Consider the following 18,170-nt stretch of genomic DNA (forward strand, 5'->3'; position numbering starts at 1 on the left):
GACATGTATGAGTAGTGGCTGCCATTACATAATACAGTATATCATCACTAAGGGGGGACTTTACATGCTGCAGCACTTGTGGTTTCATTGCTACCAGCGAGAGGAATTGTTGATGCATCGAAATTATGATAAAGTGATACAAACAAGATGCACTTGGTGTTTCTAGATTATTGTTATTTTTATTATGTTATTATATCTCAGTATCTATTTATTCCCTTTTATTACACTCAATGTTTATTGTCCTTTCTGACGTACCAATGAAAAAAAATCAATCAACCAATTAAATCTTTCCTTTAATTACTGCAAAGATAAATTCGTGGTGTTAAGGCTGGTCAAGAAAATAAGATGCTGCAATCTAGTTACGCTTAGTTTAACGCCACTAGGATTTTGAGGTTGCAGCGGAAGCTTGTAGCTTCTAGCTTGTCGCGAAGGTCGCTAAATAACGCTCCAAACTAATGCAAAATTTTGGCGAGGAAAAACTGGCATGGCCATTTTCAAAGGGGTCCCTTGACCTCTGACCTCAAGATATGTGAATGTAAATGGGTTCTATGGGTACCCACGAGTCTCCCCTTTACAGACGTGCCCACTTTATGATAATCACATGCAGTTTGGGGCAAGTCATGGTCAAGTCAGCACATGCACAGAGTTTGCTATGTTGTGATTTGAGCATATTTTTTAAGCTAAATGCAGTACCTGTGAGGGTTTCTGGACAATATCTGCCATTGTTTTGTGTTGTTGGTTTATTTCCAATTATAAATATATACATACATTTATATAAAGCAGCATATTTGCCCACTCCCATGTTGATAAAAGTATTAAATACTTGAAAAATTTCCCTTTAAGGTACATTTATAACATATAAAAATGGGCAATTAATTTGATTAACTAGGGACAATCATGCAATAATCACAATTTAATATTTTAATCGATTGACGGCCACCATAGTTCTCCTACATGCTTGGTACACGGAGAAGTTTCAGTTGGTTACAATCTGCAAACTCACTACTAAATGCTGCCAGATCCAATTCACTGCACCTTTTAATACTACAAAGTATTATTTATCCCTTATATATAGACATACATTTTTTTAGAGATATTTTATTCCATTCAGGCTGGAAAGCTACTGGAGGCCGAATACAAGCAACACAGGATAGAAATAAAGTGGAGGCACTCCTGCAGCACGCACCGTACATAAAAACAACATTTAAGAGATCATCAGACTAAAACCAAAAGCTTTTTCAGTAACTACAGAAGGCTGTAAAGTGGATGGTAATGAATTGTGTTTTCCAACTTTACTTTCTTTTGCAAAGGCATGCAGCACCTTTTACGAGGCAAACGCTCTCTTTCTCTCCTCCGTCTCCCAGATTAACTGGCCTGCATGTTTTAAAGTCTTGGCTTGATGTCAATGACTCTGTAAAATAAATGAAATCAACTAAATTGAGTTGGATTTGCAACATCTGTCCTCTACAAAATGGACAAATAAAAACTCGGTTGGAGTAAATTTGCATTTCTACAAATTGTTCCGCGCACTCTTTCAGATTAAAAGTGCGTATGTTGCAAATATACTCAAAGCACTTGACCAAATGCATTTACATTTTAAGCAGCTAATACTCTTATTAAGATTGACCTACAGTGAGTGCAATAGTAGAGCTGGATTTCTAGTTTTCAATAATAAAATACGGGACTACTTGTATTTGCTGTACAACAGAAAACAGCATATTATATAACAAACTTTAAAGCGAAATAGAAATAAGAATCTCATCTTTGTTCCCATGATTTGTATGTTAAACATCCATAAAATCCTGTGCCTGTGTGTTTTCGCTCAGGTTTGGTGTTCCCCTTCAGCCACGATGGCCTTCATACAGTTTTATTGTGAAGAATGGGCAGCATGTGAAGCTCTGATGTTTCCTATATGTGCTGCGACGGGTTAAACAGACAGCTGTAGTAAATGAGGCGTTGAAAGAAGAAACCTTCATGTCCTTCTCTCCCCTTCTTTCCACCGCTGACATATTAGAGCCTCCTCCACTTCTTGCACTTGGTGATCTTGCTGTCTTGTGTAATATCTGGCCACATGCACAAAAGAAATTTCTCCTCTTTAATGGGTTCATGCAAGTCATCGGTTATAAAATTAAAAAAAAGCCGCCAGCTACTAACTAACACCGCACCCAATTTGACTGTTATCAGGCCATTAAATAGGCGTTATCAGTTGCTATAAGCATCAGAGATGTGGGTCATTAGGGGCCTAATATGTCTACCACATTGCAAAAGTTTCACATTGTAGTGAAGCAACACGTTCTAACATGAATGAAACGTCACCTTTTGAACACAAACAAAAAGGCTTCTTTAGGTTTAGGCAAAAAAAACAACACAACACACAAGTTTAGGGAAAAACACTGTGTTTTGGATTAAAATAACTAAGACAACTACACATTGTTGGTTTCACACAGGATGCAAACTCCGGTCTCCTGGGTGGAAACCCTGTGTTTCGTGTCCCATCCATCATCCCTGACCTCCACCTGTTACGAGTTTCACACTCTACAGAACCTGACTTCCGCTTCTGCTCCTGTCATCATTACTACGGTCGCTAGAGGTCGCTGTCATCTTTTTTTAGGTGATTTACCATGTGAATAGATGATAAACCCTACTAGTGGGTGTAGTAGGCCCTTATTGACCCACATCTATGCAGCTTATAGTGACTGATGACGCCTATTTAATGGCCCGATAACAGTCTAATCGGCTGCTACACTAGAAGCAACTAATGTGTTTGTTGGTTGAAGTTAGGTCTATGTTGTCTAGTGCACCTTAAAAACTATAAAGTTAGTGTTATATTATCACAAAAATACAATAAACCAATAAAATCAAGGTTTTACTAATGACCCAAATGGTGGATGCATAGAATCTGAGTTTTATTATTCCTGGAGTCTTTACATAAAATTTATAGACAACAGTGGATGGCTGGATTAAACTCTGGAGTTGCAACACCTTACCACTTGTTGCATATAATATTTGAGAGCCATGAATGGATGTTTGTTGCATTGTAGATAGCATTTTTGATAAGCCATGCAACATAAAACATGTAGATGTGAACAGTTACCTGGTATTCCTAATATGGAAGGCCTGTTAGCTCCACTACGGTGTCTTTTATAACAAAAATTTATGAGAATATTGTTATTTTTTCTTTTGCGTGGCTTTTGTCAGATATGTTTAAAACACTTTCCTCATTAACCTTCTCTTCACTGGCCAAAAGTGTACTTAAGACCTTCAAGCTTTATTACAGAGAGGATGAATGTTCCCAATGTTCTGGTGCGAGTGTGAATACTGTTTGATTGAAACAAGGTGGCATGCACTTGATTTAACCCCCTGAAAGGCGTGTCACTTCAAATTCTCCCCTAATTTGACTAATCAGAGTCTGGCCTGTCGCCGTGGCCTCTAAAGCCAGAACAGCCTGAAAAATATGTGCCTTGACTGGCCTAATGACATTTTACACGTAATAAACTTACTCTTGGACACCATTTACCACTACAGGGAGCCGTTCTGAGAATTTGACTTGACTTTTACAAGACCCAGGGTAGTTTGCCTTTCTCTGAACTGCTTCGGCCTGCGGTGGAAATTATACTGAAGTTGGTGATTAAACCTTTGTGCATGTGAATTGTCAGTGCAGCGTGTGCGGCCGATGAAATAGGTTATTTATACAATACTGTATTCTGTTTTATGTGAACACTTTTAACTCTCATTGCATTGTTCATGTTAAGTATCTGATAATCTGCAGAGAGATGCACAGCAAGTATCACTTTTTATATTTACAATGAAAGACGTTCATCTCTGAAATACACTGAAAGAAGTAAAGCGGCATTTGATGAGGCAAATGCCGGTGTTGTACAATGCAACCATCGCAACTTTTTTGGAAAACTGCAATACTGAAAATACATGCAGGGTAACGTGACTAAAACGAACACAACAAGTTATGTATTACCTCTATATTAGAGGCAGGTGGATTTTTAGATTCATTTTGTGTTAAGGCCTTTACACACGATGAATAAACGACACAAAAACGCAAATACACACCTGCATATATTATATGTCAAGGGCTTTTATTGTGAAAGGTAAGAACGGAAGGAGTGGATCTGATCTACGCTGTCTTTGTCACGGTTGAAAGGAGTAATAAAGTTTGACGTCTTGGTTCGGACTACGGAGCCTCCGTGCTGTTGTTTCATAAATATAGACGCAAGATGCTCCATAACAAAGATAATGCATTAAAAGCTCTACCAATGGTTTGAAATGGTATACACTTCCTGTTTCCTAAGAGGGCGTGATCATGGCGTGTTCTCATCATCCCTATCCCTCACCGTGTTTGGATGGTGGTGGATGGGTAAAAGCAGATTGGGTTATATTTGCATAATGTATTTATATTTGCTTTTGCTAACATTAGATATTTACACAGCTAACAGCCATATTTAGCATTACATAAATTAGTTAGCTTGGGCGTTAGTTGCCAAATCTCGCGAGAGTGTGATGATAAGACAGAGTCTCAATGTCTCAAACAATTTTCTCCTGATTTGTCCGTACCCATGTGACACAGATAGATATATACTCTGTGCACCGTTTCCTTTCTAAACCATCTCAACCAGTTTTGCACAACGTGATTGGTTGATACCTTAATTCGTGGTGCAAAAGCTCAGAGAAATCAACCTTGTTTCGGAAAAAAAACTACTAATAATATAATAATAATAATATAATGACAAAAACAACAGTTCGAAAAAATTAATTGCACGAAAAAAATCGCTGCCGGGTGTAAAGGCCTTAAGTCTGGTGTGTTTTTACACAGAAATGTTGTCTATTGCAGCTGAAACTGTAATGATCCTAATAACAAAGAGCATGAAAACTGCACGAAAACGGAGTGAAAGTGATCGAGTGCACGGGAAAATTGACCCCCCAAAAAGCTGCCATTGCCGATGATGGATTCGTCCCTAATCGAAACAGTTTGCCCAGTCGCCCAGCTGGGCTTCATGTGCTTTTGATTACTCTCCGCCATTTAGTTCCACAAAATTACATGCTGCCTAATGGCCTTTTAATGGTTATAGGTTTCTCTGCTCTTTAATGAGCCTGCACCAGTTGGTTGCTAATGCCCTATGGAAATTTGGCAACCGTCCAGTGTGGTTAAGTATATTTCCCTCCAGTTTACAACTTTGTTGTGTGAAATCACAAACAAGGAGGTTGGGGTGTGAGATGTGGAAATGCGGCTCCGGCTTCTCCTGTTGGCTTGTTTTGTTTTTTACTGCGGAGGCGATCCACACAGCTCCATAATTGTGCTATTAGGCGTTTGATTGTTAGCACTCTCATGCTCCCTGTGATTTTTCTGAGGTGATAATGTGGCAACTATTCCGTCTTTACGCGCACATGTGCAGCACACACATCCACCGCAATTGTAAACAACACACATTAAGACACACGGGATTGCCAAACAGCTCTTATGTCTCAACTTTGTAACAAGACACAGCGTACAGTGGGAGGCTCTCTGTGGGTCAAGAGGTCAAGGTGAGAGAGTTCACCACCCCACAATCATCACCACGGCCATTACTGATGTGTTTGTTTGATTTTTATCTCCACGGCGCGGCTGTTTTTGTGTCGTGGTGTGTACGTGTATCTGTGTGTGTCTTAATGGGGACGTCAGCAGCTGCTTTTCGATGAGTGCCTGTTTACTGGACCTAATTAAGCAGAAAACGGCCACACATCTCCCCCCGCTAAAGTAGGACCCCAAACAGATGGCCTGAGGACCCAAGAGGCCGTCTGACACCTTGCCTGCCCTGGATGGCCACTCAGCAGCCAGCCAAACCCCCCCCACCCCACCAAAAAAAACAGGCCAGTCCAAAGCGTCCCTGTCAACACATCCCATTTGAAACAAGGTCATTATCAATGCAAAAGTTCCCATCTGATAAAAAGTGGTTAACCACATCGGAAGACAGATTGACAGAAAGATAAATGGATGCATTTTTTAATATTTCAGTCCAATTCATTGCTGTAAACATGTCCATCTGATGTGATTAACACTTGTCAGGGCTTTGTGGTTGAACAGATTTTGCATATTTCCACTGGAAAGTTATCTGTTTTTTGTCTTGCGCCGTTCGCTCACCTCTCGGGGGTTATTCCCTTTTTTAAGCCTTTTCTTCAGGATCTGACAGATCTTGGGCAAAAACAAACTGCCCGATCGCCTCGAGGAAGAACTCTGGGACACGTCGTCTGCTTTGTTATTCTTCATATTGCTTTATCTGTCTGGAGCCTGACAGAGGCTTACCTGAGGGGACGTGCAGGACTTCTGCCGACACTAAACGGATCACGGAAGCAGCTCGCTACACGCCTCGCCGATGAAGACATCACCGCATAGCTATGCAAAGGGAGAGACCGCAGGCCCCGTCATGTTTTAAAGAGTTGTTTTAACTATTACAACAGTGAACTGAAGAGCACTCGTGGACTGTAGTTAACTCTTCTGTTGACTACAGTAGGTACAGTATAATACTTCTACCAACGCTTTTATTACAACGGCCACTTCTGCTCCGATACTTCTGTATCACTACCACGGCTGCAACTAAACTCCAAATATACTCCACTTCCTCTAGTTTAACTATCCTGCCCTTACAAAAAAGAAGTTTATTCAAGTAATTAGTATACTTCTTTTAAAGAGTTTATAGATATACTTAACAAAATTATACTTAAGTATACTTGGCTTATACTGAAAAGTTTACAGAAAAGTACAAGTATATTTGGCTAAGTACTATAAGTTCACTAAAAGAAAACTACAAATATACTTACAGTAAAATCTATTAAACTAATAGTTTAGTTGTAGTATAGTTCATATTATAGTTGCAGTACAACACACAACTTGGATGTACACTAGTTGTGTACTCAAAGTTCACTACTCTTATATTTAAAGTATACTTTTATACACTAAAAAGTGGGCCAATTTAGTCCCAAGAAGTATTCAAGTAGTACACTTACAAGTATACTACTAGTATATTGATGCTTATTAAAGTATACTTGGGATTATACTTGAACTATACTTAAGTTTACTTCATAAAATAAACTTGAAGTATTTTTCTTTTTGTAAGGGTGAAGGGGATGCATTTATAGTTATCAGTTTTTCTAGTATTAATGTGTATTTGTGGTCCAGGTGACTCATCACCATCTGTGGAAATGTCAACGTGCTGCATGTCCTTCACAGGTTTCAAATCTTGATTTATTTGGACTGTCCTTGTCGTACCGATCTGCTCAGGAACCCCACTGTGACTGGGAGTGTGTGTGTCTGTGTGTGTGTGTGTAAGAGGGAGGTATATCAGTACTCTAGAGGGCAGTAAGAGACCACGTAGGATGAGTGGCAGCTCCACGACTTCAATGCATCTTTTTTTCAACCAGCTTTGATTCAAAGTAGTAAGAACAGCTTGTAGGCCAAAACACCCGCACCTGCAGGGAGGCTAATGATCTGTGGTAGCCAATCATATTCCAGGAGGGGATCCAGCCATGATGAAGTGAGAATTTATTGATTTAAGAAATATAAATTAATTAAAGGGGAACTACGCCCACTTTTCAAAATTCCTACATGTTGTTCCTCTGGTCTAAGACGGTCCACAAATATTAGTTAACACGAACAATTCTCTCCTAAATTCAAAAACTAGAGAGCTAAAACTGAAATTTGTGATGAAGTATAAAGTCTGGAACTGCTCCATCGACAATGAATAAGGAAAGATGTTCTAGATGTCACTGAGAGCAGCCAGAGGAATGTTCTGAGTATATGAGAACATTTTCACAACTGAGAACTCTACAATATAATAAAGCTCATTTGGGGATCAAAATGTAAAACATTCTGTCGTTCCATGAAATCAGACTCCCATTCATTGCAATCCGATATCATGCCAAAGCGAGTAATAGACCCCCCTGTCCACCAGAGGATAGTGTGTCGGCGTCACGTTTGGCCTAGCAGAGATGTGCATATTACACGCCTGTATTAATGTGCAGTACCAGCAGAGGGCAACAAAACCACTTACGGATAACGTCACGGTTAGGTTTGAAATAAAAACGTAAACTAAGTAAAACATGTACGGAAACAACGTAACGTCAGTACGGAAAACAGGTGACAACCGTCACTAAGGGCGTTTTCATATTAGGTACGATTGATCCGTACTGCGCCCGAGTACTTTGAGAGACAGTAGCTCATGTTCACAAATACTGATTGAACTTTCCTAGGCTATGGAAATAACATACTGGGATTCTTAATTTAGGTGATCTTCCCCTTTAAATCTGTGTGATAGAAGAGAGGTCTATTCACAACTTGGTCACGTGAAGCTTGAGACTAAAACAAATGGCGGACTGAAAAAGGTCAAATGATTGTGAATGAAGGTCAATATTTATTATTAATTTAAATCAATTATAATGACTATAATACTACATTTCATTTTTGATTTACAGCTTTAACAGTTTTGGAAAAGCAACATTGCTGTCAGCAAAGCATCTACTATAATAACAGTTTATATAGCATGTGTCAGATCAATCCATAGATCAGATGTGATAAATAGGCTGACGTTCCGTGTTAGTCCATGAAAATCACCTTCATACAGTTTTACAGCATGTTGATAATAAGAGCTGAACTCTATTACAGGATTGTCCGCTGTCATCACAGTCCCAGAGTAGACTCAGGAGGGCCAGAAACCCGACTCTGCTGTTTGTGGGTCCAGGGACGAACAAGCAGGATTAGTCTCGGTATGATAACGCCGCTGAACATTGTGAACTCGCGCAAACAGTCTGTGAGTCTGTATCCCCTGCCGACAACACGCTATTTTGTTCCTACACTGTGTGCCATATATCACTGTATCAAGGAGGCACAGAATGGCATTGGGTGAGACACACGGTCATTTAAAGGGACACATGACGCTAATGGCACATGACCATATGCCTGTTTTAATGGAGAATGGGCTGTTGGAAGCCCGCGGTGCCACTGGACGGCTATTGTTTTGAATTTTATTTTAAAGAAATCATATTTTTAACATGTGTAACATCTGTTTAATTAGTTTTCATCGTCCGCAAAGTGACATTTCTGATTGCAAATATAAAGTCACAGACGGTGCGCCATAAACTGATACTGGATGTGAGCAATTAAACACAACAGTCGCTGCCCTCTTTGTTACCCTTCAGTACATCCATACTTCACTGTACAGCTGACCTTTCCTGATGCCACTGTTGCACCGGCTCACAAGTGCAAAGACGCCACAACATATAACTGACTATATTTGGGGAGAAAAATAGGTCAATGCCACATGTCCAGACAACGGCCGCAGTTTGGCAAACGCCGTCGCCATAAACAGGGTGATCAGTGTGTAAATGTCAGCAGTCTTGGGAGCTGCACAGGGCTTTTAATTTGTTCGCTTTTATCACCTATCAGAGGGACAAGATGCCTGTTATGTGCTGCCAAATCCACTCGACATGCCCAAACGGCCCTTGACCTTTTTAGTTTACGGCTTGGAAACCTATCCATACAACCCATACACAGGCGGTGTACAGTGTCCCATAACTTAGCGTATAATAAATGTATTCTCTGTCAAAGGCCAATCTGGGGACACAGCTCAATTTAAAGGAACAGTGTGTAACATTTAGGAGGATCTGTTGTCAGAAATGGAATATAATATTAATATGTATGAAAATAAGAATCTTTGTGTTTTTGTTTCCTCAGAATGAGGAATATATATGATTATATCTACGTACGGAGCGAGTCCTCTTTATGGAGCCGGCTGCATGTTTCTACAGTAGCCCAGAAGGACAAACCAAACACTGGCTCTAGACAGGACCCTGTCTCCTAAAAATTACGTTCTCATACAACTGAATTGCAGCCTCAATTATATTTTGAAGATAACCTATTTTGTCATGGATTACGTTTGTCTTTTACGTATCACAAATACATTTGTAAGTCTGCGGGAGGCTGCAGCAAATAACGTAGTGACGTAATAACAGGTGACGTAATATATCGAGCAAAGTCATTTGTTGTGTTTTCGTTTTCTTTTTAAATAATTTTAAGTTTAACCATGATGTCTTTTTAGGTTCTTTATTCGTCATTTGTCAATTCCAGCAAACCAGTTATTGACAATTAAAATCCTTGGACTCAGCTGCATAAAAACAATGCTCATTAAATTAGCATATATAAAAGGTGAAATCGTGTAGGGAGGAGGTCAGGGTTGATGGGTGGGTCAAAACATAGGACGTTCGCCCAGGAGACCGCTGTTGATGTCCCGTGTGAAACCACAAGTCAAAGTTGATTTATTTGTCACGTAACTTCTGTACTTAAGTTACGACACTTCAAGAGTTATTTAAACCCAAATCGCAATCTTTTCCTAAACCTAACTAAGTAGTTTTATTTTGAAAAGACTGGAGTGGAAATTGTCCTGTGTGTCACGTGTTGCTGGACATTCATACGAAAAAGCACGAAAAATACGTTGAAAGTCGTGTTGAGTGTCACGATAAAAGGGAAATTTGTGTCTATGTAAACGAATCAAATAGATTAAATTTCGTGGCTATTTCAGGAACTTCAGTGAGATTGTGTTGTTCTCCGCCAGATTCTACACTCTGCACCTTTAAGATTCAGGGCTTTAACGTGTTTGCACTGTGCTAAATATATTTAGTTTTATAGATTTTTTTCTTTGCATTCACGTTGAAGCATTTTCTATATTCTAATTTTAGAGTACACCAATGTGTATGCTTACAATACAGCCCTAACAGTGTGAGATATTGGTGCAATGAGGATGTTAAATGTCTTCTTTCTTCCTCTCTGTAATCCATGACCGCATGTTTACACACTGACATACTGTATGTGGTTAAAACAGAATGGAAAGAGGAGCATTAGCGCTGTGAAACTGGACATATTCCCTGCTGAGAATCTATTACAGTCAAACACACGTGCAATCTTCATTTCATTTTGCAGAAACAAATTGAGCAGAGTCAAGCAGAACAATGAAATTATGTCATATATTTATTCACACGCACGCACGTTAGGCATATGAATAAAAAGCAAATAAGACAGATCTAATTTCAAGAACATCAGTGCACAGCAGCAAATTTCTTGGATACACTTTAGATTACGTCGGGACCCTCTTATTAAATAATAGATCTTAGCAGCCCCAAACTCTGATTGTACATCTTTTGATTTGATTTGATAAGTTTCCCAGCTAAATTTAGATTCCTTGTAATCAAATCTCTCGTCAACCTTGTTACATACTTGCAGAGGAGCCGAGGTACAGCTTTCATCTTATGACCATCACGGCAACTCTTAAAGCTAATATTAGTTTACTTGTGTTGATGGCTTCCTTATGGCTGCAGGATTATGAATCAAGCTGCTAGTTTGGTGGCTTAAAATCATCATTTAACACTTGAAATTTGTTTAAAATCCTGTCGATGTTTATTCATCAAGACAAGTGATTTAAAAAAAACATAATCTTAAAGTCATAAAGTAATTTCTTAACAGCTTGATTGAGCTTAATAAATGAGTATCTCAACATACTCTTGCATGATGTCTTAACCTGCATGTGTGACTTTTCAACAAAACATTAATAACTCGTATCAGTGTGTGTTATTTAACACATAATACTCTTGAAAGGTGACACAAATGCGTGCCATCTGAAAGCGGACACGTGGAGTGTTAGAAAACGACACCTTGTGTTTTAAGAGTGTGATCCTTATTTAGCGAGATGCTTTCCGTGGAGGCTTTATGGGCTTGGATGCTGTCTGTCTGAATCACCCCTTTTAGTTAGAAGGGGCCATTAACAGCTAATGCTATCCAGTGCTAAACTCTGCAGGAGGTAATGAAACCTCGGAGTCACGACACTTATCTCCCTCTGCAGTTACAGCACCAACATGGCTGCCAGCCCGGCGTCGTATAACCGGGGAGAAAATCAAGACTGTGTGTAATATCAGCGTCTCGATCTCTGCTTTAAACACCTCCATCTTGTACTTTAGCAGGAGGCGGTCTAGTTGTGGTCCAGGCAGGTATGCCTGGCACTGTGTCCCATCATGCCACGGAGTGTAGCGGGTATACTTATAGCCATTTGTCTTCCAGCACACGGAGCTGTAAAGGCGACAGACGTCAGAGGACAGCGGGTTTAGCGCTGTGGCTGTAAAAGACGGATGGAAGAAGTGTTGAGTAATGGAGTGACAATATTAATAAAACTTTACAGAGCACATGTCTAAAACAGGAAAGGGGAACCACAAGAATAGTAATCATGTAAGAGAATCCGTGTCCGACCCGATCTCATGGGAAGGTGTATAAATAGCACGACATTAAAAGGATTTTAGCTTTTTTTCCTGTGTCATCTGTACGCTAAACTACCAGTTCAGACGCACAGCAGTTTGTGAAATAGTGATGAAATTTAATCTATTTGATTCTTGTATATAGACACAAATATTTTTTTTTTTTTGTGATGGTCAGCAAGAAATCAATCCGTATTGTGATCCGGGATGTATAAGAGCGGCGAACGCCACGTAGGGAGGAAGTCGAGGTGGATGGGTATAGGTAAAAAAACACAGGACTTTCACTCGTGAGACCAGTGTTCGTGTCCCGTGTGAAACAACAAGTCAAAGTTGATTTATTTGCCACGTAACTTCCGTACTTAAGTTACGGCGCTTCCAGAGTTATTTTAACCCAAACTGCGATCTTTTCCTAAACCTAACTAAGTAGTTTTGTTGCCTTAGCCTAACCAAGTTGATCTTTTCCTAAACCTAACTAAGCAGTTTTGTTGCCTAAGTCTAACCAAGTTGATCTTTTCCTAAACCTAACTAAGTAGTTTTATTTTGAAAAGACTGGAACGGAAAGTGACTGTTGAAGGTCTTGCTGAGCGTCACGAAAAAAAAAAAGGGAAATTCGTGTCTATGTACCCAAATCAAATAGATTCAATTTCATGACTATTTCACGAACTGCCGCGAGACTGTGTTGAAACTAAACTAGACAACAAAGCCACTTAAGTTTAGGAAAAACATCATAAAAATAATAGTAATGGCTATATCTTTAAAAAATTAAAACCATTTTGTTTTTGCTCGATTTTATTCACTGTCATCGATATAAGACCTCGAGATCAAAGCATCTCGAGACAAAAAAATCTTCATCTGAAACTGAAGCATTTTAATTTCTCAGTATCTTAGACACATATTCTCCATTCAGTGGTGGAGTTAACTTTATACTTTACACTTTTAAATCAGGAGTTGATAAAAACAAATGTGTGCATTGAGCTGTGTAGCTGTAGCTGTGGTGAGGAAGGATACGAAGACTATGGCTTGTATATAACATTTAATAAAAGCCCACAGTGGCATGATTCATCAACCCGCCCACACAATTTGACAGATTAAAACGGTGTAATATTAAAAGCGGTTTCATTTCAGCCTAGCCGTGCTGGCTCGGCACTTTGACCGGTCAGAGGAGGTGTTAAAGAGGCAAGGCAGATCTGTGCTGGCGTGAGTTACATGAGCTCCGGTACTTAGTGTGGCTGAGGATTTGGATGTAAGTAGGAGCAGAGTGATCCAGGGCAAGGGTGATGACTCAAGGCGGATTTGTGACACAGAAAATAGTTTATGTGCATCCTCCGGGTGTTAGTTTGGGATTTCAGCCACTTTCAGGAACGAGGCTTAAAAGCTAACAACAGTTGCCTTTTTTCCTTTTTTAGGAAATGTTACATCACTTTGCTTTAATCAGTGTTTTGTTTCATCATAGTGTAAATAAAATCAGCACACAACACTTATTTGTGTGATACAACATCCCAGAGATGTACGCCGACGTATGAGGGACATTGTAGGTAAAAAAAATAAATAATGAGAAGAATTACGGAGCCGGGGGAGGGGGGTAATATTCAGAGTAAAAACTTCAAAAATATATGATAATATGGTGATTCTGGGCTAAAATAATGATTATTTCCTTATTGCAAATGTCTTTAGATGACTTATGAAACTTAATTATGCAGCAACAGACAATAATAATAACATTAAAGTGGTCAGATGTTTCTGTGCTTCCGTTGGTAGTCTGAGATTCATGCCAAATTCACCTTCATCTTCTGTTTATTCAGTGAAACACTGGCGGTGCTGCTGAGCCAGATACCGGCAACAGCGAATGTAGAAACACTCCCAACCTGAAATGAATATTTACTCAATATAGAAACGTTGCAATATCAATTTAAATATTCTCAGTATTAGATGAGGTAGAGCTTAAAGCACATCAGTTCGTCTCGTCAGCTGTCGGTTCTGTAGAAGCTCCTTCGACGGTTTCATCACTATGTGTCGTACTTTGGCACGAGGCAGCATGCAAGACAGGTGGCAGGAAGTTATTCCAATAATTAGTAATAATATCATCAGCTCCCACCCCTTGCTACACACACACACACACTTTGCATGGCAACACATGCTGATCACTGCTCACGGGGTGTCAGTGTATCCCAGCATGCAGTTTGGATGTCTAAAATAGGCCCCTTGCACAGCTGGGGCCGCGGGAATGGGAGGGAGAAGCAGACTGCCAGCTAGTTCCTGTTTGCAAACACTCAGCCCGACGCCGGCTTATGCGGTCGGTTGTCATGCTTCATGTGGTGTCTTCCTGCACGGATTCACGCAGAGCCGCGCTTCAAGTTCCCCTGGCGGCGATCAAGGACAGACGTCGGCTCGCTGATCAAGGGCAGACGTCGGCCTCCATTGTGGTTGCACCTGTCTAATGGTTACAGACGATCCACTTGATCTGAAAGTGCTATTGTTATAAGTTACTGAAACTCCAGAGTCACTCTTGTGGAGTAATTAATTAGCTTGTCATCCAATGAAATATGTGAGACTGGTCCTTGTATTAACGTCCCACTGGGAGGCAGTGCACACTATAGTTTAACTATATGATAATCAGTGGATACTCACCTGTAGTTTCTATCTTTAAAGGACATTATAGATATAGATATGCATACATATAAGATGTAAGCATCAGGAGATTATGCTGAAAGTGCTAAAAGTAAAATCTGTATTTCCCCTCTGTTGTCATATCTTCTCATTCCCACTCTGCTTCTTGAACGCAGCTTTTTCTCTTCACTCTGTTGATTTAACCCAGAGAGTTGAAGGGGGGAAAAAAAGTTTTTTGACACTTAACATTTTCCACTTCAGATGTGGTGTAATTTAGCGAGTGACTTCAACAAAAGAAGACATTTTGTTTGAGTTAAAGAAATTACAATGGAACAATTAAAATAAATCTTGAGTTGAACTTCCATTAACCTCGGCTTGGTTTGGGTTTCAGCTCCGCGGGCCCTGAGGACGGAGGCCCTTCATGTGATTTATATCATCCTCCTCTTTGCTTCGACTAGAAGTCGGGGGAAAATTACATAGTTTCTCCAAAAAATACGACAGATTAAATCTCCTCCCCTTTTTCTGATGGAGGGAAATCTTTCCTCCCTGCTTCAAAACTTCCATTAGTTTGTGCTGTAAATCTCCCAACAACCGATTAGATCAGCAGCGGCTGGAGGGATAGTTGTTTTGGTCGCTTTTGCTCTTTCAGTTGACAAAAATATAGCAACCCAAAGTCTACAGCTCCGCCATAAGACTCTGAATTCCTCTTCAATCACGCTGAAAAGATCCTGAAACACCTTTTCTGTGGAGCTGCGATCAATTTATATCGTTCTCAAGTGATTTAGCAGAGGACACGACTTGGTTTGTTCAAAGGTGGATTTTCTTGATTTTAAAGTTGTAATACATTTTCAATACATAAACCTGCTACAAGAGTTTCAGCTGAAACAAAGGTACATTTTCATGTCAAAATACACCAGTTTAAATCACAAAGAGGCTGCTACAGATAAGAGCTTCTCTTCCCTCTAAAACAACGTTTTCCAGCTCTTCCTGGGGGACCCCGAGGTGTTCCCAGGCCAGACCAGATATACAGTGTAATCTCTCCACCGTGTCCTAAGTCTACCAAGGGGGCTCTTACCAGTTTGCCGTGCCAGGAAAACCTCCAAAGGGAGGCGTCCAGGGGGCATCCCAGCCTACCTACGAAGGAAACTCATTTCGGCCGCTTATATCCGCGATCTGATTCTTTCGGTCACTACCCAAAACTCATGACCAGAGGTGAGGGTTGGAACGTAGATGGACTGGTAAATCAAGAGCCTTTTCTTCCAGCTCAGCTCCCTCTTCACTACAATGGTCCGGTACAGCGCCCGCATAACTGCTGACGCCGCACCAAACTGCCTGTCCATCTCCCGCTCCATTTTACCCTCGCATGTGAACAAGTCCCAGAGATACTTGAACTCACTCCTAACCCGGAGGGCGCAGTCCACCGTTTTCCGGCAGAGAACCATGGCCTCAGACTTGGAGGTACTGACTCCAGTTAACTTTAGTCTTTGTTGTTATTTGATAACCACTAATAAATAAATCAATTTGTATGAGAGCAAGTAAAGATTTACTTTGGGAAAGATTTCTGACCTACTTGCCTGACCGGGTAAATAAAAGAAACATTAACGTTGAACCCTGATATGAATGCAGAATCTGTTTATGGAGATATAAAAAACGATGAATCAAAACAAACCTGTTCACAGAGAGAGAAAAATCCCCACAAGACACTAAAAACACTAAATTTAGATCTAAGTACAGCCTGTAGTTCACTGCATGAATCACATAGCAGAACTCAAAACTAATAAATTGCTTTAAACACACAACAGTTCAAACAGTTATTTCCTGTCTCCATTTAGAGCCAGTTAAAGTTGCTTATAGTTGAAATTAAAGCACAAAGTATAAAAACGCGACGGCTGTTCACCTTCCGGTGATCACTGAGAGAAACTCAAAACAAATGTCACTCTGGATGAGATTGCCGGCTACATGTCTAAAGGGCAAATGTAAAATGTAGTTCATCCACCTTTTTTTTATACGTCTATATCGGTTCTTAAATCAACTGTGTTTATGTTTGGAAGGCCACACTGATGTGGTCAGAGGCGAAGCTGGCTCCTGTGATTACTGTGTACTGATGTAAACTCTGCTCTGTTGGTTCATGTTTCAGCCCCGAAGGCCAAAGTGGCAGGTCTGTGTCGAAACATATAAACACTCACATGCCGACACACTACATCTTCAAACAGAAACGCAGAAGGACATGCGCACACACACACACACACACACACACACACACATCCACGTTGACCTAAATGGACACACGTTGACCACGGGGAAAGAGAGGAGGTGTGGGTCATGTCATCAGAGTTGGTTGATACGTAAATGAGTGTGTTTACTGGTCTGTCAGTGCGTTCCCAGGCGGGAATAACGTTACCGACTTTGTGCAAACAACTGTGATGGCTTTATTTAGAGTCAGTGTGTCTTCATTTGCTCTCATTGTGAATCTTGCTCGTCATAGTCTCTTCTGACTGAGTGCAATGTGGGTGCAGACATAAATACATTTATTAATATAAATGTAGTTGTTTGACTGCTGTAGGTGCTGTAAGTCTGATCAACCCACAAGTGGAGAGCTGCAGCAGAGGAAGTGTCTCACCCCCACAGATTCATGCAGTTAAAAGAATAAAATAAAAAGTAAATAACTGTCAAAAAAGCATGTGTTGAAATTGTGTCATAAAATAAGGTTCAACCCCAACATGTGTTTCAAAAGCAAATGCATTAAATCATGAACATAAAAGAAGCAAAGTTATTCCCCCTTTTTTGTTTGTTTTCCTACGAATGTCTAGCAACACGTGTTAATATACACTCGTTACATGCATGCAGTCTTTTCAAAATAAAGTTCCGTCTTCACAGGATACAACTTCCTTAGGCAAAAAACGACTCAGTTAGGATTAGGTAAAGATTGACTTGGTTATTATTATGCAACAAAACTACTCAGTTAGGTTTAGGAAAAGAGCGACTTAGTTAGGATTAGGAAAATATTGACTTGGTTATAGGCAACAAAACTACTTAGCTATCTTGAGGAAAATATTGACGTGGTTAGGTTTAGGCAAAAAAACAACTTAGTTAGGTTTAGGCAAAAAAACAACTTAGTTGGGATTAGGAAAATATTGACTTGGTTAGGATTAGGCAAAGAAACAATTTATTTAGGTTTAGGCAAAAAATACTTAGCTAGGTTTAGGAAAAGCTTGACTTGGTTAGGATTATGCAACAAAACTACTTAGATATCTTGAGGAAAAGATCGACTTAGTTAGGATTAG

The 18,170-nt window shown here is 40.0% G+C and overlaps 1 long non-coding RNA gene across 3 annotated transcripts in view; it reads left to right on the forward strand.

Moving 5' to 3' along the window:
• LOC119495239 overlaps positions 1-17,642 on the forward strand; it is a 38,315-nt gene extending 20,673 nt beyond the window's left edge. Inside the window, exon 4 of one of the 3 annotated variants that reach the window (XR_005208409.1) lies at positions 1,112-2,624. This is a non-coding gene — a long non-coding RNA (uncharacterized LOC119495239). Of the gene's footprint in view, positions 1-1,111; positions 2,625-17,432 lie in introns of those variants that run through there. The other 2 variants (XR_005208407.1, XR_005208408.1) reach the window with 2 other exon arrangements.
• The last annotated feature ends 528 nt before the right edge of the window (positions 17,643-18,170 follow it).

The sequence above is a fragment of the Sebastes umbrosus genome, chromosome 10 (genome assembly GCF_015220745.1).
Source record: "Sebastes umbrosus isolate fSebUmb1 chromosome 10, fSebUmb1.pri, whole genome shotgun sequence".
Classification (NCBI taxonomy): domain Eukaryota; kingdom Metazoa; phylum Chordata; class Actinopteri; order Perciformes; family Sebastidae; genus Sebastes; species Sebastes umbrosus.